We start from the raw sequence: 25463 nt of genomic DNA, 5'->3' as shown, positions 1-25463 counted from the left end.
CGTGTTAAAACTAGCATTAGTGAAGACATTAAAAGAGAACAGGTTGATTTTAATGATAAACTTACCTCTGCTGTGGAGTTACTACAAACCAATGCAACCACATTAATTCGTGATATAGGTAATTCTCATGGAGAATTTGTTAAGCAGGTTAATGAAAATTTTGAAAAGGTCAGTAAGCATATATCTACCGAAATTGCTAATGTGCGTGCTGAGATTTCTGAAGTTAAGATAGTTTGCGAAAACAGTACTGGAACTCTCCCAGAGCAGTTTAATCTTCAGACTGAAATTCAAGCTAGGGTCAACGAGTCATTCAAGGATAATATTCGTGGTTTGACGTTATCTGTTACTAATGTTTTTGGTCGCGTTGACGAAAGTGATCTTAAAGTTGCGCATGTTGAGCAAAGCACAGAAAGTTTACAAAAACAAGTTGATAATGCTTTTAAACACATTGAAGCTTTAAGAAGTAATGTGAACCTTGCGTGTGAAAGAGATGCCGATCTTACTGGACAAATTAGTGCTTTAAAGCAGGAAGTTGAAGGAAACAGAAAGGTTACCACTGCGCTAGTGAAAACGGAAGTAGAAGAGAAAGTACGTGAACTTACCTTCCAATTTCATACTGATGGTAGTGGTTTTCTTTCTTCACCTGTTGGTCATAGGACGACTAAGCATGTAAGTTTTAGGAAATCACCGAATTTGAACACGCGTTGCGGGCAAGTTCGTTCAGACTCTCAATATAGTTCGGATGCTGATAGTTTTTCTGACATGAGTATTAATGACGTTGTGCGTAATAAACCTTTCGCGTCCTCACAATTTCATCGAAGGAAACCTTGTAAGATTCTTCATTATCGGGATCGTCCTTCCCAGATTAATCGACACAGTCATTCGCAATTACGCTTAAATGATTTCAAGTCTCTTACGAAATTTTCAGAAAATATAATGGTGGAGAGTGCTTCTGAATTCTTACGTAAATTTCGTGTTGAGATGGAGTTTAGTAACATTCCCGAACACGAATATTTAAGATACATTCCTATGGTTTTTGCTGATGGTGCTAATTCTTAGTACCTAAGCAACTGGTTTAGTGGTTGGAACAATTTTGAGGCAAAATTCTTGCATACCTTCGAAAATACTTGTATCGTTGCTACGCGTTTGATCAAATTGCGTAATTCTCGCTTCAATCCCAAGGAAGACAAGTCTCACGTAGATTTTCTCTTAAGCCGGTTCAAGAAGTTGAAGATGGCTCAGCCGAACGAAGAAGAAGAAATGTTGATGTGTAACCTCGTTAATTTACTCCCTTATAAAGTACAATCTGCTTTGTTGGGACGTCGAATATCGTGTTGGTCCGAGTAATTGCAAGTTGTCCAAAATGTCGAAACATTCTTTCAACAAAATCGGAAACGGGAAATGAATGAAAGGAAATCAGTGAGAATGTGAAGCGTGTGAATAATGTTAAGGTTCAAAGCAAGAATTTTTCTACGGAATCGAAATCTCGAGAGTGTAATAAATCCCTCGTGAAGAATGAAGAAGTTTTCAAAAGCGATTCCAACAATGACGATAGTGGAAACAAGGGACAGGGTGGTGGTTGCAAACGCAGTTATTCACAAGAGCGAGGTAAACAAGATGCCTACAGCGGCAATTATCAGAAATCCGACCAGTGTCATCATGAATTTAATGGAAGTTATGGAGGCTGGAAATTTGGAAGCAATCGGCGAGGACGAAACTTCAATCGGAACAACTGGAGAGATCGTTGAGAAAGCGAGCCGGACAACCAGGAAGAGGAGTCTTATAGATGCTCGAAATCAGCTGACAATTGCAGATGTCCACATGATAATGGCGAAGAAAGGGGTGATTCTTTAAACATGTAGTTCCTGGTTTAGACTGTGCCCCGTGGACAAGGAGTGACGCTCTAGATTTATCGGAACATTCCCAGCATATTTATTTGAAACCAGGAGAAGGATGCACCTACTCAAATGGAAGTTGTGAGAGATTACCATGAAAAGACGCTCGTGGGGAGGAATTTATTTACATACCATCAAAGATAGAGGATGAAGATCAGAAGATAGAAGTTTGTAATGTCGAGTTGGATCGATCTAGTGTAGAACGTGATCGGGAGAGTGAAGATGCTTGAATCATAGCCTTGGACGACGGTAGATCATCTATGAGGATTTTTGCGCACTTGAATGACCGAAAATTAAGTTGCCTAGTTGATTCCGGATCTCAAACCTCGTTGCTACGCAAAGAACTATACAAGTCGGTAACGGGCTGTATTTTCAATGCGAGTTTACCCATAAGGAAAACTTACAATTGTGTGATTTCAGAGAGAAGGTTGCAGTCAACAGAGTATTAGGTACAGTCATTTTACCCGTACGTGTTGGAGAAATGAAAGTCTTTACTGAGTTTGTAGTTTTAGAGAGGTTAAGAGAAAACGTGATCCTTGGATTAAAATTCCTGGAGCGCTTGAAAGGCATCATTGATTTGAGGGCCGGAGAAATAACGCTAGGTAAGGACGATGTTTGTGTTGCCACCCCCATTATTTCAGTTCATTCTCATATATTCAAGTATTCTAGGTTTTTTGTAAGTTGACTGAATGTGTATTTGTATGTGTGTCAATGTTAAATAGTGTTGTAACAATGTAGTTGCAAATAACGGCAGGGTACAAAGCTCAATCGTGTACAAGCGGTGCTCAAATTTCAACAATTCTCTCGCACAGACAGGTTTATGCGCATCGAAAGACCTTCGTTGCTAGGCAACGGCAGAAAAATTCTGATTGGCTGAATCCAGTCACCTTATTCTTTTAGCAGCAAGAGAAAAAAAAGGAAAAAGAGCAGTTTTGTCGTAAAAGGAACGTGTAACTTCGTGGACGTGTTCCAAAGGAAGTGGCTGTTTGTAATCTTAGATTTTAACGAGTGCTATAAGAGTTTTAAAGAGAACTACAGTATAAAGGTCTTTCTAAATTAATATTCAAGATGGAGAGTCAACGTAGTTTTCGTCGCTGGATTTGAATGGGCAGTTTCTTTCTTTAAAAAAGGTAAAGGAAGGCTAGACATAAGTATACGAGCTTAGATGCGCGGCTGTTATGGAAAACAAGAACATTCGGTTAATATACTCAGAATCTTTAAACATTCGGAACTATGTTAAACTGAACTGTATTATCATTATTTGTTTGTATTTACTTCAATTCAACAAGCACCATTAAAGTTTCTATTATTACTGGTACTTGACAATCTTTCTAGATTTCAACAACCTCTTCAAATTGTTGATGCAACCCTTTCCGAAATGTACGGACACCACTCAGTACGGCGGGAAGGAGACATTACCAGGAAAACAAACCTGTTGAGCTATTGCTCCCTAAACAATAATAATTTGTCAAATGTCTATCACACCTGAGGGAACAGTTTTCAATAGTTAAAGTGGACGGGGTAGCCCTGCAAGGCCATTTTCCCTTTTAGGTCGGTGATAGACACTATAAGAAATTCAACATAGATTAAGAACGATAGCTATACTATTCAATATTATTTTTTCATATTAATCCGGATGTTCAAAGAACAGAAAGATGAGGTACATAATCTAATATATAACTATTTTCATGTTTTTCCTGAATGTCTGGGTACTTCAGATGATAAGTGCGTAAGATACGTATAGACAAAGCAGCTAATTTCCATCCAAGGAGATAGCTTATTCCTTTAACTGCCAGATCGCAGATAGAATTACAGATTTACAGCTGTTGGAGGCTAAGATTATTAAATAAACTAGCGCGAGCTTTTTCCTCGCCACTTTCATATGGAGCAAGCCAAGTACTTTTGAATTCCGATTCGCTTTGAATTTACAGGTTTATAATTCATACACGAAGTACCTCGGCATTCCTTTACAATCAACAGAGGATAATTTGCACATGCTTAAAGTTTAATTGACATCAAGCAAAGCTGTTTTCAGATATTATTACATCCCAGGAGTCAAAATACATGACTTTTTTAGATAAATCATTTGAATAGATCTTAACAATTCAAACGCTGCGTAATGGGGCATTCAACCTCGTCTCAGGCTTTAACTATCGCATTAGATATGTGTCTGCAATAGTTATCGCTATGCGTTAATGTATTTTCCGATGAGTTGCTTTTAGGGAGTGAATAGTTCTAACAATAACTCTTAGATTTACAATTATTCTCCAGCGTTTACGCAAACATACGCAAACGCCATCTTTTTATCATTTTGACCCAGGTTTGGAAATTAAAAGTTAATCGAATTTACCATCAATGTAGTGCGAAGGCCTCCTCTTCTGTTATAACCCAAAAACTAAAAAGGAATGATTACCTTCTTTTTTAGTCGCGGACTCACTAAAACCGAGCGGAAAGATTTTCCCTGGTAAAGAGAACTATATGCTCTAATGTATTTTCTGAGAAAATTTCTCTACTTCTGGAAGAATAGAAAATTAAAGTTGTTCATTGATGCATAATGCCTGACGTCTTGAAGACACAATTAGACAGGCTGAACAGTTCAACTCGCTACAAGTTATTTTTGGCCGACTTTAATTTTGTAATTCTAAATGTTCAAAGTTAGCAACACCCAGCCAATATTTTCACTCGACTCAAACAGAAAGATTAAGTAAATAACGGATGAAAGCGACCATTTTTGCGAACGGAATATGTTAAAGCTTATTTCACTTCATTCTTTAGATTATAGTCTTCAAATTGACCAACCTACAGCGTTACCAAGTTGGGCAAAAGAATAGAGAAAGGATAGTTCATTTTCTGACATTATAGATGATTTAGAAAATAAAAGATGGGAATAATACGTCAATATACCGTGTCGCAATTTATTTTCGTTTTATAGATGGGTTTTATATAGGACATTAAACAGCCTCTGCTTGGATTAAAACACATTCTCTGTATACCAAAATCATTACTAAAAACGGTTTGAATCTATACATAGTACCGCAATGGCCCTTCACTTTGGGTTTACCAATATCTATCAATCAGCATGATGAATATTTTTTAATATCAAGGCATATTTAGCACAATAAATTCAAATACGTAGTCAGTGTGAGTAGTTGAAGAAGCTACCAACGGAACCGCTTGGACAATTACTTTATCCTAAAGGATCCTACGTTACTTCAGCATTCCAGTTCAATACTCTAAGAAACTTTTCTGCTGAACAAGGACAATATAAGTATATTTTTGTGGCGGTCGAAATGTAAATTCGATATTGCGTAGCAAATGTCACTCACAGCATCAGCAGAGGCCACTAAAAGATTTATCATAGAAGAATTATATCAAAATTTCGGATTTTTCGTACTGGTACCTTGATAGACAGCTTGTACGTAATGCAAAAAGACTTTGATTTTTAAGAAAAAATTACAATTTTATGTTCTGTCCTGCCTACGACTATAGATATTTGGAAATAGTAGACATTTTCAAATAGAATTATCCAGAATTCTCTCAAGTTCTTGAAGGAGGTCAGACACATTAGCAGAATTTTGTTTCATACATAATTTTTGCTACTCCTTTATGCAAATGGGAACTACATATTCCAGTTCTTTCTATTATACGAATACGAAGTGAAAATCTCAAGCTGAGATTAGCTCAACACCTACTTTATGCATAAACACAGAAAATTTAAGCAAAAGTAGAGAAGTCATCAAGGCTTACTTATTTGGTCAGTTATCAAAAACGTAAGAAATATTATAATGCCAAATATAAACAATGTAAGTTCAAAGCTTGAGAAAAAGTACTCACCTTTAATCCATTTCGCTGGCCGTATTTCGGAATTTTTCTCACTACGTTACGTCGGACCTGCTATTATACTCAATAACATTAAACCACACTTCAACAAAATTGATTCCAGGATTTTTACGCAATCGGGTGAAGGAAATTTTAATTAATAGAATGAAAACTTTTTACCAAGAAACAGACGGAAACTAACACAACACACTTAGTAGTCTTACTAAACAAGCGAAGACGTTGAAATATCCTTAACAAGGAAGAAAGATCTCGTGAAACAGAACGAACTTTATGATGCACATTGGGAATGTAACGCTATCCGCACACACAACTTCATCTTTCAAAATGTTTCTCTTGTATTAAAACGTAGCATAAAGAGCGGAAAATAACAGGACGAGCGGCAGCGAAGAAACACGGAAAGAAATTCATCATACACGATTGGATTCTTTTAATAGATAGGACAAAAGAAAAGTGCAGAGTAAGAAGATAAACTTATCTAAGTCTTTCTTGCTAAAGTTATTTACTTTTAAAAAGTCTGGAATTAAAAAATTACTACAGTAGGTGTTCAAATACAATTATCTGGGTTATTTAATTGCATTTGTTACAAACATATTATAGCGCAAAATATTTAAATCTTCATTCATTTTCACTTAAAAAACAATACTCACCATCAGAAGCAACAGGTTGATATGTTCAGATGGATAAATCACTTCTTGTTATAATATAAATATTTCCTATTGTCTGTTGCTTACAAAACGCTGATTCATTATTCTTCATTCTCAGAATGAAAAACGTTCAAGCCCTGCATTTCCGTGTTCAAATACAAATGATGTGAGCAAGAACAAGTAAACTACAATTCTTCGTTTACTCGATCAGTTTTCTACTTCACTATGAATTACATAAGTTGCACGGACATTATAGAATGTACGTTTTATATAGGGTGTACGAGAGATCAGGACAATAGGGACATTACACAGGATGTCAAGGGACTCAAACTCATTATTATAATAATTGGAAGTCTTTTATTTAAATATACGTTAAATGCAGATATTTTAGAAACGTTATTTTTTTACACATAGTGATCAAATAACGTTGTTTGCACTAGAAACTCTTTAGTGTGGGTCACCTCTATCTTGAAGTTCTAATTACAAATTTTCTAGTGCTCACAATTCTCTTTATTTTATGCCTATTACAACATTGTATTTGCTATGCACAGGAAACTTTGAAGCAACTATGTTTCCATATATCACTGCCAATACCATTAAACACATTTAACAACATACAAACTATTCCATCGACTACGCGTTTCAGCATTGATAAGTTACTTTACATATGCTAATTATAAACGGCAAATTTGAAACCGGCTTTCCGTGTGGGAAATGCTCCTAATACCGATCCTGTCTGCGTTAATTAATTAACTGTTTAGTGCCTTTAGTGGCTCTTTGGTGTGCTTCCTAAGTGTTTCCCTGCCTCACAAAAAGGGAAAGTAACTTTTGGCTTACTTTTTAAACTGGGGCGGGGGGTTGTAATGTACCACGTGCCTCTCTGTACAATGTCATACCATCCTATTTGTAAACATAACCTCAGGAGATCCTCTCCTTAAAGCTTGTAGTCTGCTCCCTAATTTTTAGCTATTTCTTTCCTTCTGGCTTAGCTTCTTTCAAGGCTCTGTCAGAATCCCAACTTCAGCTGCTATGTCTGATTCGGGCCTCTGTGAGTCCTATCGTCATTACTGCTTGTTTCGGAGCATTGTGGTCCTCTACGCCACTCTGCTTAGAATGCTTCGGAGCTCTGTACAAATACTGTAAACGACTGCAAGGTCTTGGGCATGCTATAGGAAAAAGTGCATAAAAGTTCCTATTTAAAGACTGTTGTTATTTGGAGGATTTTATAAAGAAATGTTAGTGGGACTGTGATTATAGTAATACAGTCTACCAGGTAGTTTACAATATTAAATATACGGAATTAGTTTTCTTAAAGTCCGAGTAATATTTCTTTCTGTTTTCGACTCTTTGATAGATAATATTTGTGATAAAAAATAAAATGGTTTTCTTAGTCAAAAAATAGTTGCAATCTTCTCTCAACTTCGATAGAAATAAGCCTGAATAGATAAAGTTTTACATGATGTATTCTGTAATAAATTGCCAACTTTGTATTTAATTAGCATCATTTTAACTTGAAACGTGAAATAATAACCATTACGAAGTTCCTATGCATAGCTTTTCCAACAATTTCTGCATGCGAAAATAAGTTACAAATTATGGGTATGCAATAATGACATAAACAGAGTGTTGTCACGAAATATTTTTCCAAAGACAGTTAAAATAATTTTCGACTTCCATTATTTAATCATTGTGATGGAATTATAGCGCAAAATATGATTTTTTGGATAGTAACGTAACACTTCTTGCTAACCTGTTGTATTATATTTAAACTACAATTACCTATGTATTTCAATTATTATTAACATTGCTCGAATAGACTATATTACTTGTAATCTATATTAAAGTTGTCAGAGGGTTGTACTTTTGTCCTAACCAAGTAAGTATAGACAGTACTTTGCGATTAGTCATTTGTTAGGGCAAGTGTCTTCATCAGAAAGATATATCGCAGTACTTATCCTTGAGGGATACTTTTTGACAGAGTCTCAAGAGAGGCTCAACACTTTCAGTAGACACATTAATTGCTACTATGTAACTAGATTTGAGTACTAGAATTGCTGTGGTTAAGGAAGGAGGACCGCCGACTTGTTGGAAGGTTTGATCCTGAAATCCGTACAAGATGACATCTAAATTTGTTGTTTGTACTTGCGATAGTAACTCCAGTTATCACCTATCCTGGCCAAGGCAGTGAATGCAACTACCCTTAACACCTCGGATGATGCGATCCCTCTCTTCGGTGGCCAAATGCACAAGATAATCATTACTTGGGGTACGTTAGCTGAAAATTATATCAACCTAGTAAGTAAGTCTCATGCTGTCTGCTCACCATTCCTTAAAGCAGTGTCCGAAAGTGCGAAGTGCACACTTCGAGCATCACACTCAAAGCATAGAAGTGGAGTGTAAAGTAGATAATTTACACCTCGTCTAATTAACTTTTGATTCTCACTTCGTTCCATCGTCTCACCGTGGTAGAACATGGAAAGTTTAAATAACAATGGAAAGTAGAATTTCGCTTGCTTGAAAAATAACGAATGTCGTTTTTTAAAAAGAATGGCACCAGTTATATGAAAGAAAATTTATCGCACAGGTTGCCAATATGACAGATATTCCATCTATCTTGTTGTTTTATTTGTAGCACCCGAAGTATTAGAAAGAAGTCCTAGCACTATTTTCAGAATTATGCGTAGCTGTTTATGCATATATATCTCTGTTCATAAATTGAATGAACTGCTTTCTCACTGTCACCTATGTCTAACACTAAAATGGCCGTTCCCAATCTCATGGAATCATGAAAAGTGGATGGGAATTTCTCGAGAAGCATAGATAACATGTATTGTGGTGGTCTCCGCTTTGTAAGAGGGAGAGTAACTATGTCAGTACGTGGAAATAAGTTACTTCCGTTATATCCGCTGTAGCTGTTGACCCCCACCTGAGCAGTTTAGTGAACCTGGAGAACCTGCGACAGAATGAAGACTTCGGCCGAATATCTTCTTGGCAACTTATTAGGGAAATTTGATTTAATAGCTCACGCGCTACCTCGTCACGTGCCTTCAGAGACCTCGGCAATCCTTTCGGATCTGGAATGAGATATTAAATACATGGGTCAAAAATGCAGTGAGGTATTAAGGGTCGCCAGGTTTACTGATACTCTTTTACTGGGATGATTTCAATGACCTTCAATGGGTCACACAGACCACTGCCATTCTCTCATTCCTTGGACGAACTTACTGGGACAGAAGGCTGTAGTCTTGTTCCAGTTGGAGACCTACACCTATCATTGAGTTTTGGGAGTTAGGTGGGCTGGGATAATTACGAAATTACTGTGTATGTATAATAATTATGCACTTATTGCTTATATGGGTCTACCGGGGATGACACGTTGGGAGAAGTTCAGTGTGAATTCAGACAGTCTACATTGATCACGGTTCCGACACTATGCGGTTCCAATTTGCCTGGGATATCTGAGTTTGAGTTGGATTCAACCGAACTAGTTAAACCGTGGGATTCGGTAGTTGATACTTGTACGTGCGGGGCATTAAATTACCTTATAAGGCTCGGGCGCTATGCTTCAGAATATGGTAGTCTCTGATTCACCACCAGAGCCCTCTCTACCTTTAGGTAAGACTGATAACCACTCATGACTCGGTAGGGTAGCGCATAGTAGTATTCCTTTTCTTTCGTGTCAGATAGGGTTAAATGTCTTGTGGAACAAAGCCAAAGAGCAGACCTTGAAGTTGCACTGAGTGTACGAGGACCTCTAACTCGCTATCGAGAGAACACATGTCTGGTGTTTTTATAGTATCGGAATACAAAATAGTCCAACAGGTCAGATTCCGTCCATCCGACAAGAGTAGGAGAAGACCTTTATGCATTTAATATCATTTATGTCTTCGAAAGTAATGCATTTTAACATATGAACATGAAATGTTTTTGATTATCGAACGATATGTACTACGATATATTCAACCGTTTTTTACTACAATGTAAAGTATTCACAATTCATTAAGTTGGTTTATAACCCTAGAGGAACAATGACAAGCTCTAATAAATCTACCCTGTTCTCGCCTTCAGCACTCTGGGAAGAAAGTTTTTAGTGGAATTTAAATGTGAATTTAAAGCCTTATATTCTCATTATGTTTTATTTACCTTTTTCCTTGCATATAGATATGCACGCTCCGTAACTGTAATACTTGTAGTCAGGAAGATCATCATTTTCCTCAACAAGACGACATTTTCTTCTCTCTACAGGCAGAGCTAATACATCCTTACTACTAGTATGAGCCATTACATTGAACTCGAAGGATGTGTTACCAATGCAATTATCTTCTATTCCGTCAATCCAAATCGGTACATCTTCGTTTGAGTTGATGTATATATCACGCTAAACAGAAGGAAACACTTAACTTCAAAATGAGCGTAGATAATTTTGCTCTTAAAATGAACATAATTATGAACGCATATTCTCCCACCCATTAGTGAAATTTTAATGTGCGTTTCTCAATTATGTGTAGGTGTATTGTTACCTTTTTATCAGTGTAATGTTCTAGTATCTTGATGATGCAGTATTTGTGTATGGTACTCTCAGTTTATTTTGTTATAAACTGTTCGGATTCTTTCAAATTAAACTTTATGAATAAAGTTATCAGACTAAAATTTATAAACACAAATTTTTAGAAACTTTTCAAAACTGCAAACAATGTTCACACTAAAACATGATTTTCCAGTTAGTGCAGACTTTCAAGTCGGAAGAAGTAAAAAAAAAGAAATTTAAGGAAAAGTATAAACATAATTATATTGCTTATTTTTAAAATAGGCTATAACTTTATGGTCAGATTAAAACACAGTAAAGCAGATGAGATTTCGCACTATTTCAAACAATATCTTCCTGCTGACTCTAGCATTCAGAAAAACTCATGCGTTTACTTTCTATTAGTTTAAAAATAATAAGGGTTCGTCAGTTACAAGGTAAATGTTCGACCATACAAGTATCAAGAAATAAACAAACAAGCAAATGATACATATGTTACTTGAAACAACGTATTGACCATACTCGAAATTCGCTTAAATTTTGTAAAGCTGCCCTGCACCTCGAGTTGAAATCCAATATGACAAATAGATACATGACCACTGTAATTGCAAGCATCCAAATATCGGGTCATATCGAGTGCTCCTGAAACAATAAACAGAAAGTGTCCTATATCCGATGTTTTGTGCATAGATTCATCTGAGAAAACTATGTTTTCTCAGTTACGTTGGGTATTCGCATGTGAAAATGGAAGACAATGTAGTTTATTCGTTTGAAAATTTTTCCTTCTGTGCGACAAGACAGCTATATAACCGAGTACGATGAAATTTCGCACTGGAATAACATGCACTAACCTTGCTTCATCAGTTGAAATTTGAGTCATGTTTCACTAAAGACCTTCATTGGTGCAGGAGAAACATATGTTAATACTTTATTTCAGAAGACAGACGTGAAGAAAATTGCAGGGTTTACAGGTTACAAAGAAATCAGATTCCTTTTATTTTTTAGCTACACAGTGTTGAAATCCTGATAGAATTAACATGCAAACAGAAGTACGTAGTATTAAAAGAAACTATCTGGCACTATTATCGATGAAAATTTCTGGGCAAATTAAGTAAGAGCATTGATTAGCTGGTACGTGGTTATTTAATTGTTGATCAGGTGCCAATAATTCTAGATGTCAAGAACTGAGTGTACCCTTAATTAAAGTAGTTTTAATTGCCTGTAAATTCTGGTTCAAATGAAAACATTTTGATACTCTTACCGGAAATAGTACCACCAACCACGTACAACAATGTAGTTCATACTAACAGCTCGACTAATATCTAACTCAATATACTTTCCTTTTAAAAATCGGAATACTTAGTTTCCTTCCTAATGGTCTCTTTTCACACCCATAAACAGTAAATTTCAGTAGCCGTGCTAACGAAAAGAGCTTATGAAAATGAAGGACACAGTGCTGGAACCTTATGTAGAATTAAATATCTAGCTTCTAGGTGTGACTCCGATTAGACTTGGAACTTGATTGTATAATTCTAATTTTCTTGGTGATACATTATACACAAAATACTATGTAATATCGGAGTTTAAAAGTAGAGAATACAGTAGATAAAGAAAATTCATCTGCGACTTGACTATGCTAAAATCATCGGTTTCCATGTTTACACGACTAGTAACTGCTTTGCTCAGAGAATTAATAAGAGTACTGAATGAAAATTTGGTGTCCGACAATGTTGTGGGTGTTTTTCTAGATTAACTGTCCAAGTATGAATTTAGAAATAACAAATCTTGTAGTACCACCTTCTTTATTTTAATAGACTAGTGTTGCTTCCCGGATGTGTACGTGTTTGTAATTGCAATGTAAAATTATTTCTTTTATCTTAAATGCGATCTAACTAATGCTGATTAATTTAAGAAATTAGTTCATTGCTGGTACTTACATATTTCTTCTGTAAAGTAATGTCTAGTATTTTTGATGAACCAACAGGAAATTGCATAATGGCTCCGCTATTGAAAGAGTATATAAAAATCTGGTTAATAATGCTTTATAATCTCAGATGTTTTAAGACAAGATGATATACCAGCATGATTAGCTTATGAGGATTATGTAGATCTTCTAATAACGATTAAGAACCTTAAGAATTATATTCAATCTATTGAAAAGAAAGAAATGAAAAGACAAAGTTCACAGCCATATGGTTAATAAGAGGTATTGGGTGTCTACCATGAAACTTTACGATTTGAAAAGGCTATTTCTTTTTTCATTTTTCGTCATCCTGTTTCCATAAAATATAAAGGAAAATTCAAGAAGTTTACGTGGAAATGTTGCACACTAGAACAGCTATGGGACTGCAGCAGATAATTACTTATAATATGACAGTCCTGAACAATCATGCTCAGGATGAGTGCTGGTGTGAAGAAACTGCATACATAATTCAAGTGCACCGAAACCTTCGTTCTGTGTGTTTAAGAAGAATCCTTCGACATTCAATATTAATATAAAGAAGGGTTATGACTAGTATTTGTCAACCAGCACTGTTGTAAGAAGATGCAGTGTTGGAAATCAAGGGTTTTAGAAAGAAACTAGCCTTTGGCCAGCTACTGACTTATTACATACTGAATGCAAGAAGAAAGAATACACTGATCATACATGAATTAGAAACTTCAAACGGAAGTAGGCTCAAATCTTGTAAACGGTCCGAGATATTGAAAAAATAATCGAAAAAAATTCCCTTTTATAGTATAATTTGCCAATTTTTATCATGGCGTCTATAACTTTTGTCTGTAATGAACATGTACAGATGTTTCCAGGAATGTCAAGGAGATTCATATGCGAATGATGCGCTGTGTAGAGAGCGCAGGTTCTTGTCCTCGGAACGATTACAATTATCGGAGGTACTGATTTGATATGTAGTGCACAACTGTTTAAAACAAATAACATTAAATGAAATTAAACAATTAACAGCAACCGCTATAATGATAACTTAAGGTAACAATAACCGTGCATTTTAACAAGAGATCAACAAGAATACAACATATAAAGCAACTGTAACAAACACGTTCCGTAATACCCGTTTCAAAAATCCCCTAAAAACTAAAAATATTCACTTTTGGCAATTTTCCTTTCACATGCCAAATTTAATCATTGTAATCCTAAAGAAATTGCCCAATAATTTTGAGATATAAAAGGAGTTTCTATAAATAAACCCCACCAAAGTTGGAATGTTTTTATTTCTGTTAATTTATAAAAATAAGCAAGAAAGTTCTGTTGCTTTTTTGCAGGTCTGTGTTCAATTGGACCTTCCACCGTGAGTTGAATGCCAATGAGGATAAGACGAAGGTCAGCTGTTGTTCTGCGTATGTGCATCATACTACCTGGTTATGGTAGTTCAGTTACATTGTAAACTTGCGTAAGAACAGAGTGAATGAGACCTCCACAGAGCGTCATAAGGGCGTGTATGCAATACGAGTTCAAAGTGGGGACAAAGGCAGCTGCACCCGAGCGGAATTCTACCGACTTTCTTTTTTTATCCTATCTCAACTATCTGAAAGATAAGATTTTGTATCCTAAGAAAACGCCCATTTAAATAGCATAGGAATTTCTTCATCCCCTTTCGACCCGTGAAAAATTAAGAAAAAATCACTTTTGGCAATTTTTCTGTCGGTTAGTCTTGGATGGCTACAATCATGCCCAATTTCATTATTCTAATCTTGCCGGAAGTGCCTAAACATTTTAGGGTATAGAAGACGTCCCACATAAATAACATGCGAAAGATTTTTTCAGTTCTCCATAAAACCAATCTACGATAGCAAATTTTCATTTCTTATGATTCACTTAGGTAAAGCTAACGAAACGTACAAGCATACCGAATTTGATGTTTCTATTCCAATTCTAAGTACCTAAAACATGAGATTATAGGTCCAGAAAAAGTCTCTTTAAATAACATGGGGAAATTCTTCATCCCCTCTTTAGACCCCCTAAAAATTAAAAATATTCACTTTTGGCAATTTTTCTCTGGGATTTTCCCGAAAAGCTATAATCATGTCAAATTTAATCATTGTAGCTCTGCAGGAAGTGCTCAATAATTTGAGGGTGTAAAAGGTGTCCCATATGAATAACATGGGAAAGATTTTTCAGTTCCCTATAAAACCACTCTAAAGCTGGAATTTTTTACTTTTGGCAATTTTCCTGTCGGTTAGTCCTGGAAGGCTACAATCATGCCAAATTTCATCATTCTAATCTTGCCGGAAGTGCCTAAACATTTTGGGGTATAGAAGACGCCCCATATAAATAACATTGGAAAGATTTTTCAGTTCCCCATGAAACCACTTTACGGTTAGACATTTTAATTTCTGATGACTCTCTTAGGTAAAGCTAACAAAAACGTACAAGCATACCGAATTTGAAGTTTTTATTCCAATTCTAAGTACCTAAAACATGAGATTATAGGTCCAGAAAAAGTCTCATTTAAATAACGGGGAAATCCTTCATCCCCTCTTTAGACCCCGTAAAAATTAAAAATACTCACTTTTGGCAATTTTACTGTGGGTTTATCCCGAAAAGCTATAATCATGTCAAATTTAATCATTGTAGCCCTACAGGAATGCTCAATAATTTGAGGGTGTAAAAGGTGTCCCATATAAATAACATGGGAAAGATTTTTCAGTTCCCTATAAAACCACTCTAAATTTGGAATTTTTTTCTTTTGGCAATTTTTCTGTTGGTTAGTTTTGGAAGGCTACAATCATGCCAAATTTCATCATTCTAATCTTGCCGGAAGTGCCTAAACATTTTTGGGTATAGAAGACGTCCCATATAAATAACATTGGAAAGATTTTTCAGTTCCTCATGTAGCCAAATTTAATCATTGTAGCCATACAGGAAATGCTCAATAATTTATGTCAGCTCATGTAGTTTTATATATAGTTAGGATTATAGGAAAGGGATAAGTTCGACAAACAGTCATATATTCAAAGAAGTTAATTAAGGAAGCAGAGAGAGAACTTGGAATGAAAAGGTCGTCAGTTTACAAAGGTATTTACTATCGACTGAACTTTCATGTATATATTGAAGAAATTAAATAGAAAATGAAACGTGATGACCGATCAAAGTTCGAAACATTTGAAGTCGATACGCTGGATGGACTTAGTGATGACGATTCCTTTCTATTCTATATAATTTTTTTACATGAAGTCCCTTTAACCTTTCGGGGGGGAAATCTCCACAATTTGTGAATTTGGCTTCAGACATCTCTCATGCATCGTAGGACACAAGGAAGATATTTGAAAAGTTAATGTTTGATGTAGTCTTATGGAGAATAAAATTGTGGCTATGTTCCCTTTCAAGATGATACTTTGATTTGAATATGTGACAGAATTTGCTGTACTAGAGCTTGCAAACATGCAGAGAACAAAAAGCTGTTAAGAGCAGAGTGTACAACCACATTGAAGAGTTCAGGTTAAACATTTTTAAACTTCGCATTCCCGTATCGTTGAATTGTCAGAGGTGGACAAATTTCTTGTTCTCCATGTTTCCATGTCATTACGCTGTTGGAGTTTCTTTTATAGTTCTTGCCACGAGATTGAGGACAAACTGCAAATTTCGAAAAAAAAATATTTACGAAGTTAATAACAATGAGAAATGTGTCACTATGCTAAAATAAATTGGTATCCCATTAATTTTGGGTAGTATACATATAAATCAGAATGCAATCAGCATACATAACTTTAGGTTACTTGAGTTTGATCATATGCACTAATCGTGTCATACTTAATATACATACGTAGTCAAAAACAACAGTGACTTGACATAGTGAAAGGTGAGGTGAGTATACATGACCAAACTAGCGGAAAAAAATTCAAAGAAGAAAATTAAATAATTGCAATAATATAAGAGCATGTAGAACGTTGCGATTTCTAATGCGTTTTTGCGATTTAGAGGCAGAAACAATCTACGAGTAATATAAAAATATGTAACTTGAAACGAACTGACAAAAAGCAACACTTTATACACGAAGTTATATACAATATTAACAAAGAACGACACTATAATACGTTGTAGGTTATCACTCTCATTGTTTGTGTTAGTTATGTTTCCTTTTCTACTTTATTTCTTTACCTTAAAATGTGTCCATATAAAGAGCAATATTTAAAGATTGGTGTGTGAAAATGCATTAGGACATTGAGCCACTACTAATTCGTTACTACTAGTATATGAAATATGCGATAAAAAATGGAAAGAATAACAGATTAACAATATAATCTAATCATAAAAAACTGCTAAATATAATTCAAGCTTCGAATAATTCTGAATAACATATAAAATCTATTTTCAGAAAGAAGAATGTGATTCCTGTCCTGCACAGAGCATTGATAGAGTCTTACTATTTAACGCTCATAGCATTAGAACAATTCACACAAATTTTCGTTGTGCAATGAAGAGAAAGGCATGCTATATTTCCTTCCCTTTTACTATCGAGCGTTTATGCTTTGTAATGTTATAGCAAATACTTTCATATTTCTGGTGATGACAAATCATACCTCCCTTCTCAAACCAAGATACTAGAATTTTATAATTAGAAACGGTTTTGCTAAATTATTTTTCACAGACATGAAGAAAGTGAAATGCGTTTTTGGCTGAGCACTGCGGAATGTTTGATGTATCACATATTGAAGAGGATCATTCATTTCAGTCGATATAATACAGTTTGATTCCATCAACGATCTCTGCAGCTTAAAGAGGAGACTACTGCTTTCTCTTGATAAACCTATTATCACAGACCTTTTTGTTTTCTCTTTTCAATGGATCCATACTCTGCATCAGGTTCACTGTCATCAGAAAGGCATAAAGATAGTTCATTGACACAGTGTACTGTAATATTTTCTGCATATCTGTCTCTTAATTTAGTTCATCAATGCGTTCCTCCCACGTAAACTACGGGAGAAGCTAGGTTCAGCTAACTAGTCATTGGTAACACACCTATATGTATTCTTTATAATTAGTTATTTTAAACTTATTAAGACCACATGAACTAAAACACCTCCAAATATTAAAAGTATCAGAAAATCACTGACGTGTGATCCCGGGACAACAATATCGTTTAGCTTGCGACTCAGTAAGCGTTTGCAAGCACTCCAAGCACCACGAAGAAAAACACTTGCAACGAGGCAGGTGTTACAAAGCATTGAGAAAAATGGGAAAGTATTGGAGTGTCCTAACAGCAAGCGTAAACGGAGGAAGCTGGTTTACATTCGATTTATCTCCGTTATGTAGCAAGGGTAACTTCTCTGGTTTCTAACTGCTGTTTCCAAGACTACTTTTACTCGTAGGCTCCCAGTATACGCATAAAGTAACCTTCACTGCAATCTAGAATTCTAACTAATTATTCACTATATACTTCAATATAGGGACGTCGAAAAGTGTACGTATTCAGGTAATTTGTTACACTTAGGCTAATATGCGAGTAAGGTTTATGTCTCTTTCTTAAGTAAATGGATGGAGGCAGACACGATCTATCACGAATATAGGAGACATAAGTTGAGAGGAAGTGACTAAAAGGGATACAATGACACAATTATATATGAATGTAACAAAGGTTGGCATCATAATGCAGTACTAAGTTTTTAATGGTAAGTATGAACTTTGTTTCTTTATTACTTTACATTAGGGTGTGTTCATTTAAAAATTGTTGCATGAACATGCACTTCGCCTCTGAGTTATTGCTAATTCAGAATACAGTATGTGAAACATACAGTAGTATCTGGGAAAGAAAAACGATTAATAATAGAATATATTCATAGAAAATTGACAATAGTACATGACTACGTTTCTCACACTTTTGACATTGTTTTCATTGTTAATTTGCTTGTGCGTAACGCACATGAAACCATTATAAATAAAAATGTTTTTCTCTTATAGTACTAGTTAATAACTTTCAGATTCTTACTTTCATATAAAGTTATTTACAATACCTCCAGAAAAGCAAAAAGTATGTCTGCTTCATTAAAATATGCAACAAATATATTTCCCTTTCGTATACCTCTTCTCATATTCTTATTCGTATACCTCTTCTATTTCACTAGGAACCACCAATTGATTTTCGCCTTTAGTCGCAAACTGTAGTGCAATTAGAACATAAAATACAGATGAATGATATTTAATGTTTTCAGGTAGATTATCATAAAAATTATTCTAAGAATTTACACATACCAATAACGTTTAGAGCGCAAATCATGAACACACACACACACACACATATATATATATATATATATATATATATATATATATATATATATATATATATATATAAACACGCTAGAGATAGTATTAAATGGATTTCTAATGTAAACCTACTTCTCTTGGAGCGAATTTATGACAAAACAGCTCCTAGTTCCTTCGTGGTTGGCATACAGGAAGTGCTCGCAGCATTCAAACGGAAATCCATCCCATTTGCAGGAAGTAAAAACTTTATCACAGCTAGACATAAATATAAAATCTTTGAAATTCATTGAACATAACATTAGTTCTTAGCAATGGTTAATAGCATATAGTTCTGTAGCACTTTACACTAATTGAGTCCGTTGAATCATTTTGTCAATTTCAATTGACGTGAAAATTTACCAACCATTTCTTACACTCATAATCGAATGTTCCAGTTGAGAATACCTGATACGTTATATCGACACGAGGAGTTACGATTACTTTAATAGGTAGTCACCTAGCGATGCTATAGTGCACTGTTAGAGTCTTCAAATGAAGCTTTCCTATCACGATAGAACTCAGTAAAGGTGGGTTGAAGTTTTCCTAGTTTCCTCTTTCTTTATACTAACTACGAAACCACTTCGGATGTTTTACATTGCTAAATAATGATACATCCGCATCCTGTAAAAGTTTGCTTCAAACAAATAGAATGCCATACTTATCTCTTGGAAAATTTGTTCATTGTAATGGACTAATAGGCTCAATGGTAATTTTTTCTCAGTTGTTTAAGACTACCTTTCATCATTATGTTTACGTTATTAACTGTTCTTATTGATAGCTTCATTAACAGCAAGGAAAATGATTATTTGTTTAACACATAAGCACTCATTGAGTCCGATTTTATGGTACGAAAATTATTGCCTTCTAAACTTTGCTTGGGCCCCTAGATGTTCCAGTATTCTTGCTTTTTGTAATTTATGATTTAACCTTCTAGGCTTTCGGCATTTAAGGCCATGTTACCCCGAGGTGTTTCATGTTTTACGTAGTACCAGGCCTCTTTAACAAGAGTGTAGATTGGCATTAGTGCAAATGCAGTAGTTTAGATAACAAGATTCACACCACTGTTGTTAGTCTGTGTCAAAATGTGAAATGCTAGAATAATTGCACAAAAAAACAAGGAGGGATATAAAGTTGTATCAGATCAGCTAATTGCGCGCACTTGTCGAGTTTGCCCTGCCCTTTTCAGCGTTATGGAGAGCTTTTCTCCTCCAAGATAAGGACTGTTTTGGCAAATATTGAGCCTACTTTGGATAATATAAAGTGATATCAGCTTTTTTCTACCAATATCCCTATTTCTGATACCTATGGACTGCACTGTGTATTAAGAGCAAGCAGGTATTCATAACATGTTCGGATAAGTACGTTAAAACATACTCTATACACCTCTTCAGTTGAGAAAATATTTTAGTTGGAGAAACAAAATTTTGGGGAACAAATCATTAATATGACACTAGATATATTAATTTGACGATAATGTCGAAACACGACAAAACAAATGCACATCTTAAAGATATCCACCATCCCCTACATATCCATTCGCAATAACACAAAAACACTGAATATGCACAACTGAAACGTATAGTGCTTCGTATGCCTGTTTCTTATTATACCTAGTTATTGTCCTCTCGAAAATTCTTTCTTCTTTAACAGGAAAAGAGATTAGTCTAAGATTATTCAACTTTACAAAAAGAGTACAGTTAGTTAGGTGTTTGAAGAACGATTGAATCCGAAATTAATTCAATGGGTTTCTAACAAGCGGTACCATACTTTTAAGAACACTGTTTTCAAATATTTATTAATGGGCGTCGTTTTCATGTTCATTAATGCTCGTGGATGAAGATTCAACAGTTGCTACTTACACATGAGTATAAACATGTTTAGTGACAAGTTTATACGTAAGAATATGTTCTGCTTTGGTGTTCCTCCTTCTATGGTGTTTTTGTAAAGATCAAGTTACAGTGGGGTCAAGGAGGGCAGAATTTGCGACCTGGTTATAAGATTTTAGGATATTCTAAAACGAAGTAAAGATGAACAGAACAAAAGTGTATGAAGGAAGAATAATGAAATATTTAAAAAAAACATTTTATAATAAAGATAAAATAAAGTAGTAGGACTTACCTCTAAACCGATTTTATAAGCGATGTTTACACCAAAAAATAGAGAGAGAGAACGAGAAATTAAAGTCTTTGTTCGACGAGTTAGAGATGAAAAGCGTTGGCATTGGATTTGACAACTGCGTGGGAGTCTTGGTGAAAACAGTGCACTGTTTGCTCGAAGACTTGTCTGTTGCCCTTCCCTGGGAGAGGATCAGTTATTCTCTTTGCTTGGTGTTGGGTGTGTTAGTAAATGTCAGGTGGGCTTCGTTGTCCTATCCTTTCGATGAAGTTTGAATTCTTCACAGATGGTTTACGTGCTAATATTATCGGATGTTGCAAAATAATAATGAATAAGATGAAGTGATGAATATGGTGTAATTTTACAATGAATTTTTATCCAATCTTAATTAGAGCGGTAATATTCTAGTGTGTGATTTCAATTTCGAGTCATTTCCAGAAGGTACATCAATGAATAGAAGGTTTGGGCATTAGCTTGCTGAGGTTATTATTAGTAAGTTAACATGTATTTCAGAACAATCTAGCCTTTCTCTTCAGTGCTTCATTACGGTATGTTCCATCAATAATTTCTGTGCAAGAAAATTCAGTTTATTGGTTGCATTTAGTATCGTCTTTGACTTACTACAGAGTTTGGACCTTAGTCTGCTATTTGCGCTGTATACTTCTCTGAAACGTAGATTATCCTTATTATAATTATTCTAGAAGGGAAAAATGCACAACTGATCGAAGTAGGTTTTGAAGGTAAATTAAGAAAAATCTACTATTATTCATGACATGCATCGTTCAAAATTACGCATAAACTTTATTATCATTTTATGTTCTCCAAAATTGTGAGAGGTGCATAATTAATTAGGTAAACTTTATCCGTATTTTAGACGATACCAACGGTAAATATAACCCCGTTTCTCTTCTAGTCGTGAATTTATGTCTTATATTTATACCTACACTAGAAATGCCATTTCAGGCTCGTTACGAAAGGGGATATGGACCCCCCGTTGAACCCAAAAATTGAAAAACTAAGTAAGGATTAAAAAAAGAAGCGAGAACAGGAAAAATCAGCGTTAAAAATAAAAAGCCACAGGAAGCGTTTGGTTACTCTCTCTTATGAGAAGCTTAGCATGGAGGAAACGGGGAGTGTAAGGTAAAAATAGATATTGTTGTAAAAGAGTTTTTTATGTCACGGACCCCCTCTCCCCCTATTACGAAATCCTGGCTACATTCCTGGCCACTTTAAATGTTGTTTTTGGATTAAATTCACAAGCATTACACAAAATAACCAAAAGGTGCATGATCGCTTAAGTGCGAATACGTTTAATATTTCAAATAACAGGTATGGAGCATATCTGAAAGTTTTGAGAGACCTCTAAATATTTTTTACTGCGATGAAATTTTTCATTGATTATATTTAAACCGCATGGATCAAAATAGGCAACTATGCGTTTAGATGTGAGATCTTTTTTCCATTCTATGTTGGACCACCCCAATATATATATATATATATATATATATATATATATATATATATATATATATATATATATATATATATATACATCAGCTAATGATTATGACACTATTCGAAGCTTTCTTGCACGCACTGGAAAACGTGAAGTACATTAATATTTATTTGCATATATTGTTATTGTAGACTGTTCCCATAATGCCCACCGACTTCGATTTTACAAAATTTGAGAAATAAATTTCACTTTTTATTTTGAGGTCAATTTGAAGGCATTTTGTTATACTACCATTAAGAAACCCATATACATCATATTACGAATTAATAATTATGGAACAATTGCATGTGTTATACGCAGCAGTGGTACCAATCTTTGAAAGTTTCATTTACAACTTTTTTCCTTTTTCTTTTTTAATTGATTTTGTGAGTAATGGTGCATTCAGTATAAAGGTACAACTAGATTTCTCTCTCTCTGTATGTGTGTGTGTGTTTCTGGTTTCCGGCGTAAGTGTGTGGATACTACCAAGCATACTTTCGTGTGTACATATGCTAGTGTGTGTGTGTGTGTGTGTGGCGGTGTTATATGAAGTATAAATTGGGATCGCCTAGTGGTACTTATCGATATTAGTACGTACATACGAGCGGCCGTTACTTCACACAATAACTTTGAACGAATACTATTTTTTTAATTCAGGGAGTTCCTCTGGAGAGAGTTCCTTAATCGAGGTGATTCGCCAACTGGAAGTGGCAGAAATGGGTCATTTCCGATTTTAACTTTGATTACTATAGACCTTAGAAAATTTAGACGGTTGCTGTGTTTGAATTTCATCATAATCTTTGAGTCTAAGTCTCATAGAACCTCGATGCAGAAAGGGAATCCTAAACCTAAATAATTGCCTAACTCGAAACCGATCAGAGTACAAAACTCAAGGTTTCGGCAGAACACTGGCACAAAAATTTGGAATAGAAAAAGTATCAAGTATCCAGTTGGAGGCGGAGGGAAAGGATGGGAACACGGACATAAGACCATGAAACACATTATTGAAATGACAGTCAGTGATGATTATAGAGGCGGCTCTTAGGCCTAGAGCTTCGAAACTCCCTCTATGGCATTTCCCGAGCGTGAACAATCTGAGTTACTAGAATTTTCACAGTACTATATTCAGCCATCGTTTGTTCAATTCCCCCGCTAGAAAAATCAAAAATGAACAGTGCCTCGTATCGTGCTCAATATGAATTACACGTAATTTGTCCAGTACTGCTTTTCACGTTTATTTAGACGACCCCCCGAACTTTAAAGGCTCGATCGGAAATGGTCTCTATCGATTGTACATAGTTTGTACACAAATGTGCAGGCGGAATTTTCGTTTGTACACAATTAGGGGTGCCGCCAGAACGAAAAAACAGCGGAAGGCTGTCCAAATGCTAGCTCCCCGACCATGTCAAATTCACGCACAAATTGTCGCAACGGTTTGTACATCGTTTGTACAGAAATGTACAGGCGAAATATTCGTTTGTACACAATTAGGGGCGGCGCCAGAACGAAAATAATGTGGGGGCTGTATAAGTTGTAGCCCCCCCCCCATCTCCAATTCAATCACAAATTATCACAATCGTTTGTACGTCGTTTGTGCAGAAATGTGCAGGGGAAAGTTTCGTTTGTACACAATTAGGGGCGCCGCCAGAACGAAAATAATGAGGGGGCTGTCTAAGTGATAGCCCCCAACATGTCCAATTCAATCATACTTGTCGCAATCGCTTTTACGTAGTTTGTGCAGAAATGTGCAGGCGAAATTTTTGTTTGTACACAATTAGGGTGCCGCCAGAAAGAAAAAGTATTGATAGCTGTCTAAATGGTAGAAACATTAAAAAATGTGTCACATACTATGGAGTATTTTTCTAACAATAGTTTGTACACACTATTGTGTCGATTGGTATGTTCACACTATCGTGTGATTCGCTACATTGATCTTATTCTAACGACGACGGAATTAAACGTTTTTTTGTTTTTATATTTATATTTTTACTTACAATCATTATTGCTGAGTTAGTTTATCACTCCTCGGCTCTTATTATTAAACTTATTCATTATTTTTTACGTGAGCTGAATCCTTATGAGAAAAATGCATTTTTTCCTTCTAACTTGCGCAGAAACCGTTATTCTCATCTCGTACAGGAAATTGATAAGTGGAAGATATAACAAATTCACAAAGTAAACTGTTAAAGGGTAAATTATGACACAATATCTTGTTTTATTTGATCATCTTCATTAAACTCATTTTGCATTAACTATAGAATGCATGGTGAAGTATTTTGGTGCATTCAGCAGTCTGATTTACGAGTAGGGTTTCTAACTGGACGGTAATTCACCGGCCTGGCCGGGAAAATTGCTATGATTTTGATTAAAGCCGGTGACCGGTTCAAACTTCTTGTTAGTCCCCTTCTGACCAGTATTTTGGAATCTGCAATCCAGAATATAACATTGAACATAGAAATTTTTCAATGATGCCTTTACGAACAGAAATTTCCGTTGTATTAAACATTATCGATACTTTAATCTATGTTGTCCTGTTTTTTTTATGAATTACATATCAAAAGTTCGGAAAAGATAATAAAATAGACTTATTCCTTTTGCTTTCGATTGCGGCAATACTATAGGAACAATTTCAATCTAATCTTTATTATTATTGCAATCGCTGCTTTCCCGGATATAACATGTAATGTTT

The sequence above is a fragment of the Thermobia domestica genome, chromosome 3 (assembly GCF_964235325.1).
Source record: "Thermobia domestica chromosome 3, izTheDome1.hap1.1, whole genome shotgun sequence".
NCBI classification, from domain to species: Eukaryota; Metazoa; Arthropoda; class Insecta; order Zygentoma; family Lepismatidae; genus Thermobia; species Thermobia domestica.
The sequence above is the reverse complement of the archived record's forward strand: the minus strand, read 5'-3'. Positions refer to the sequence as shown.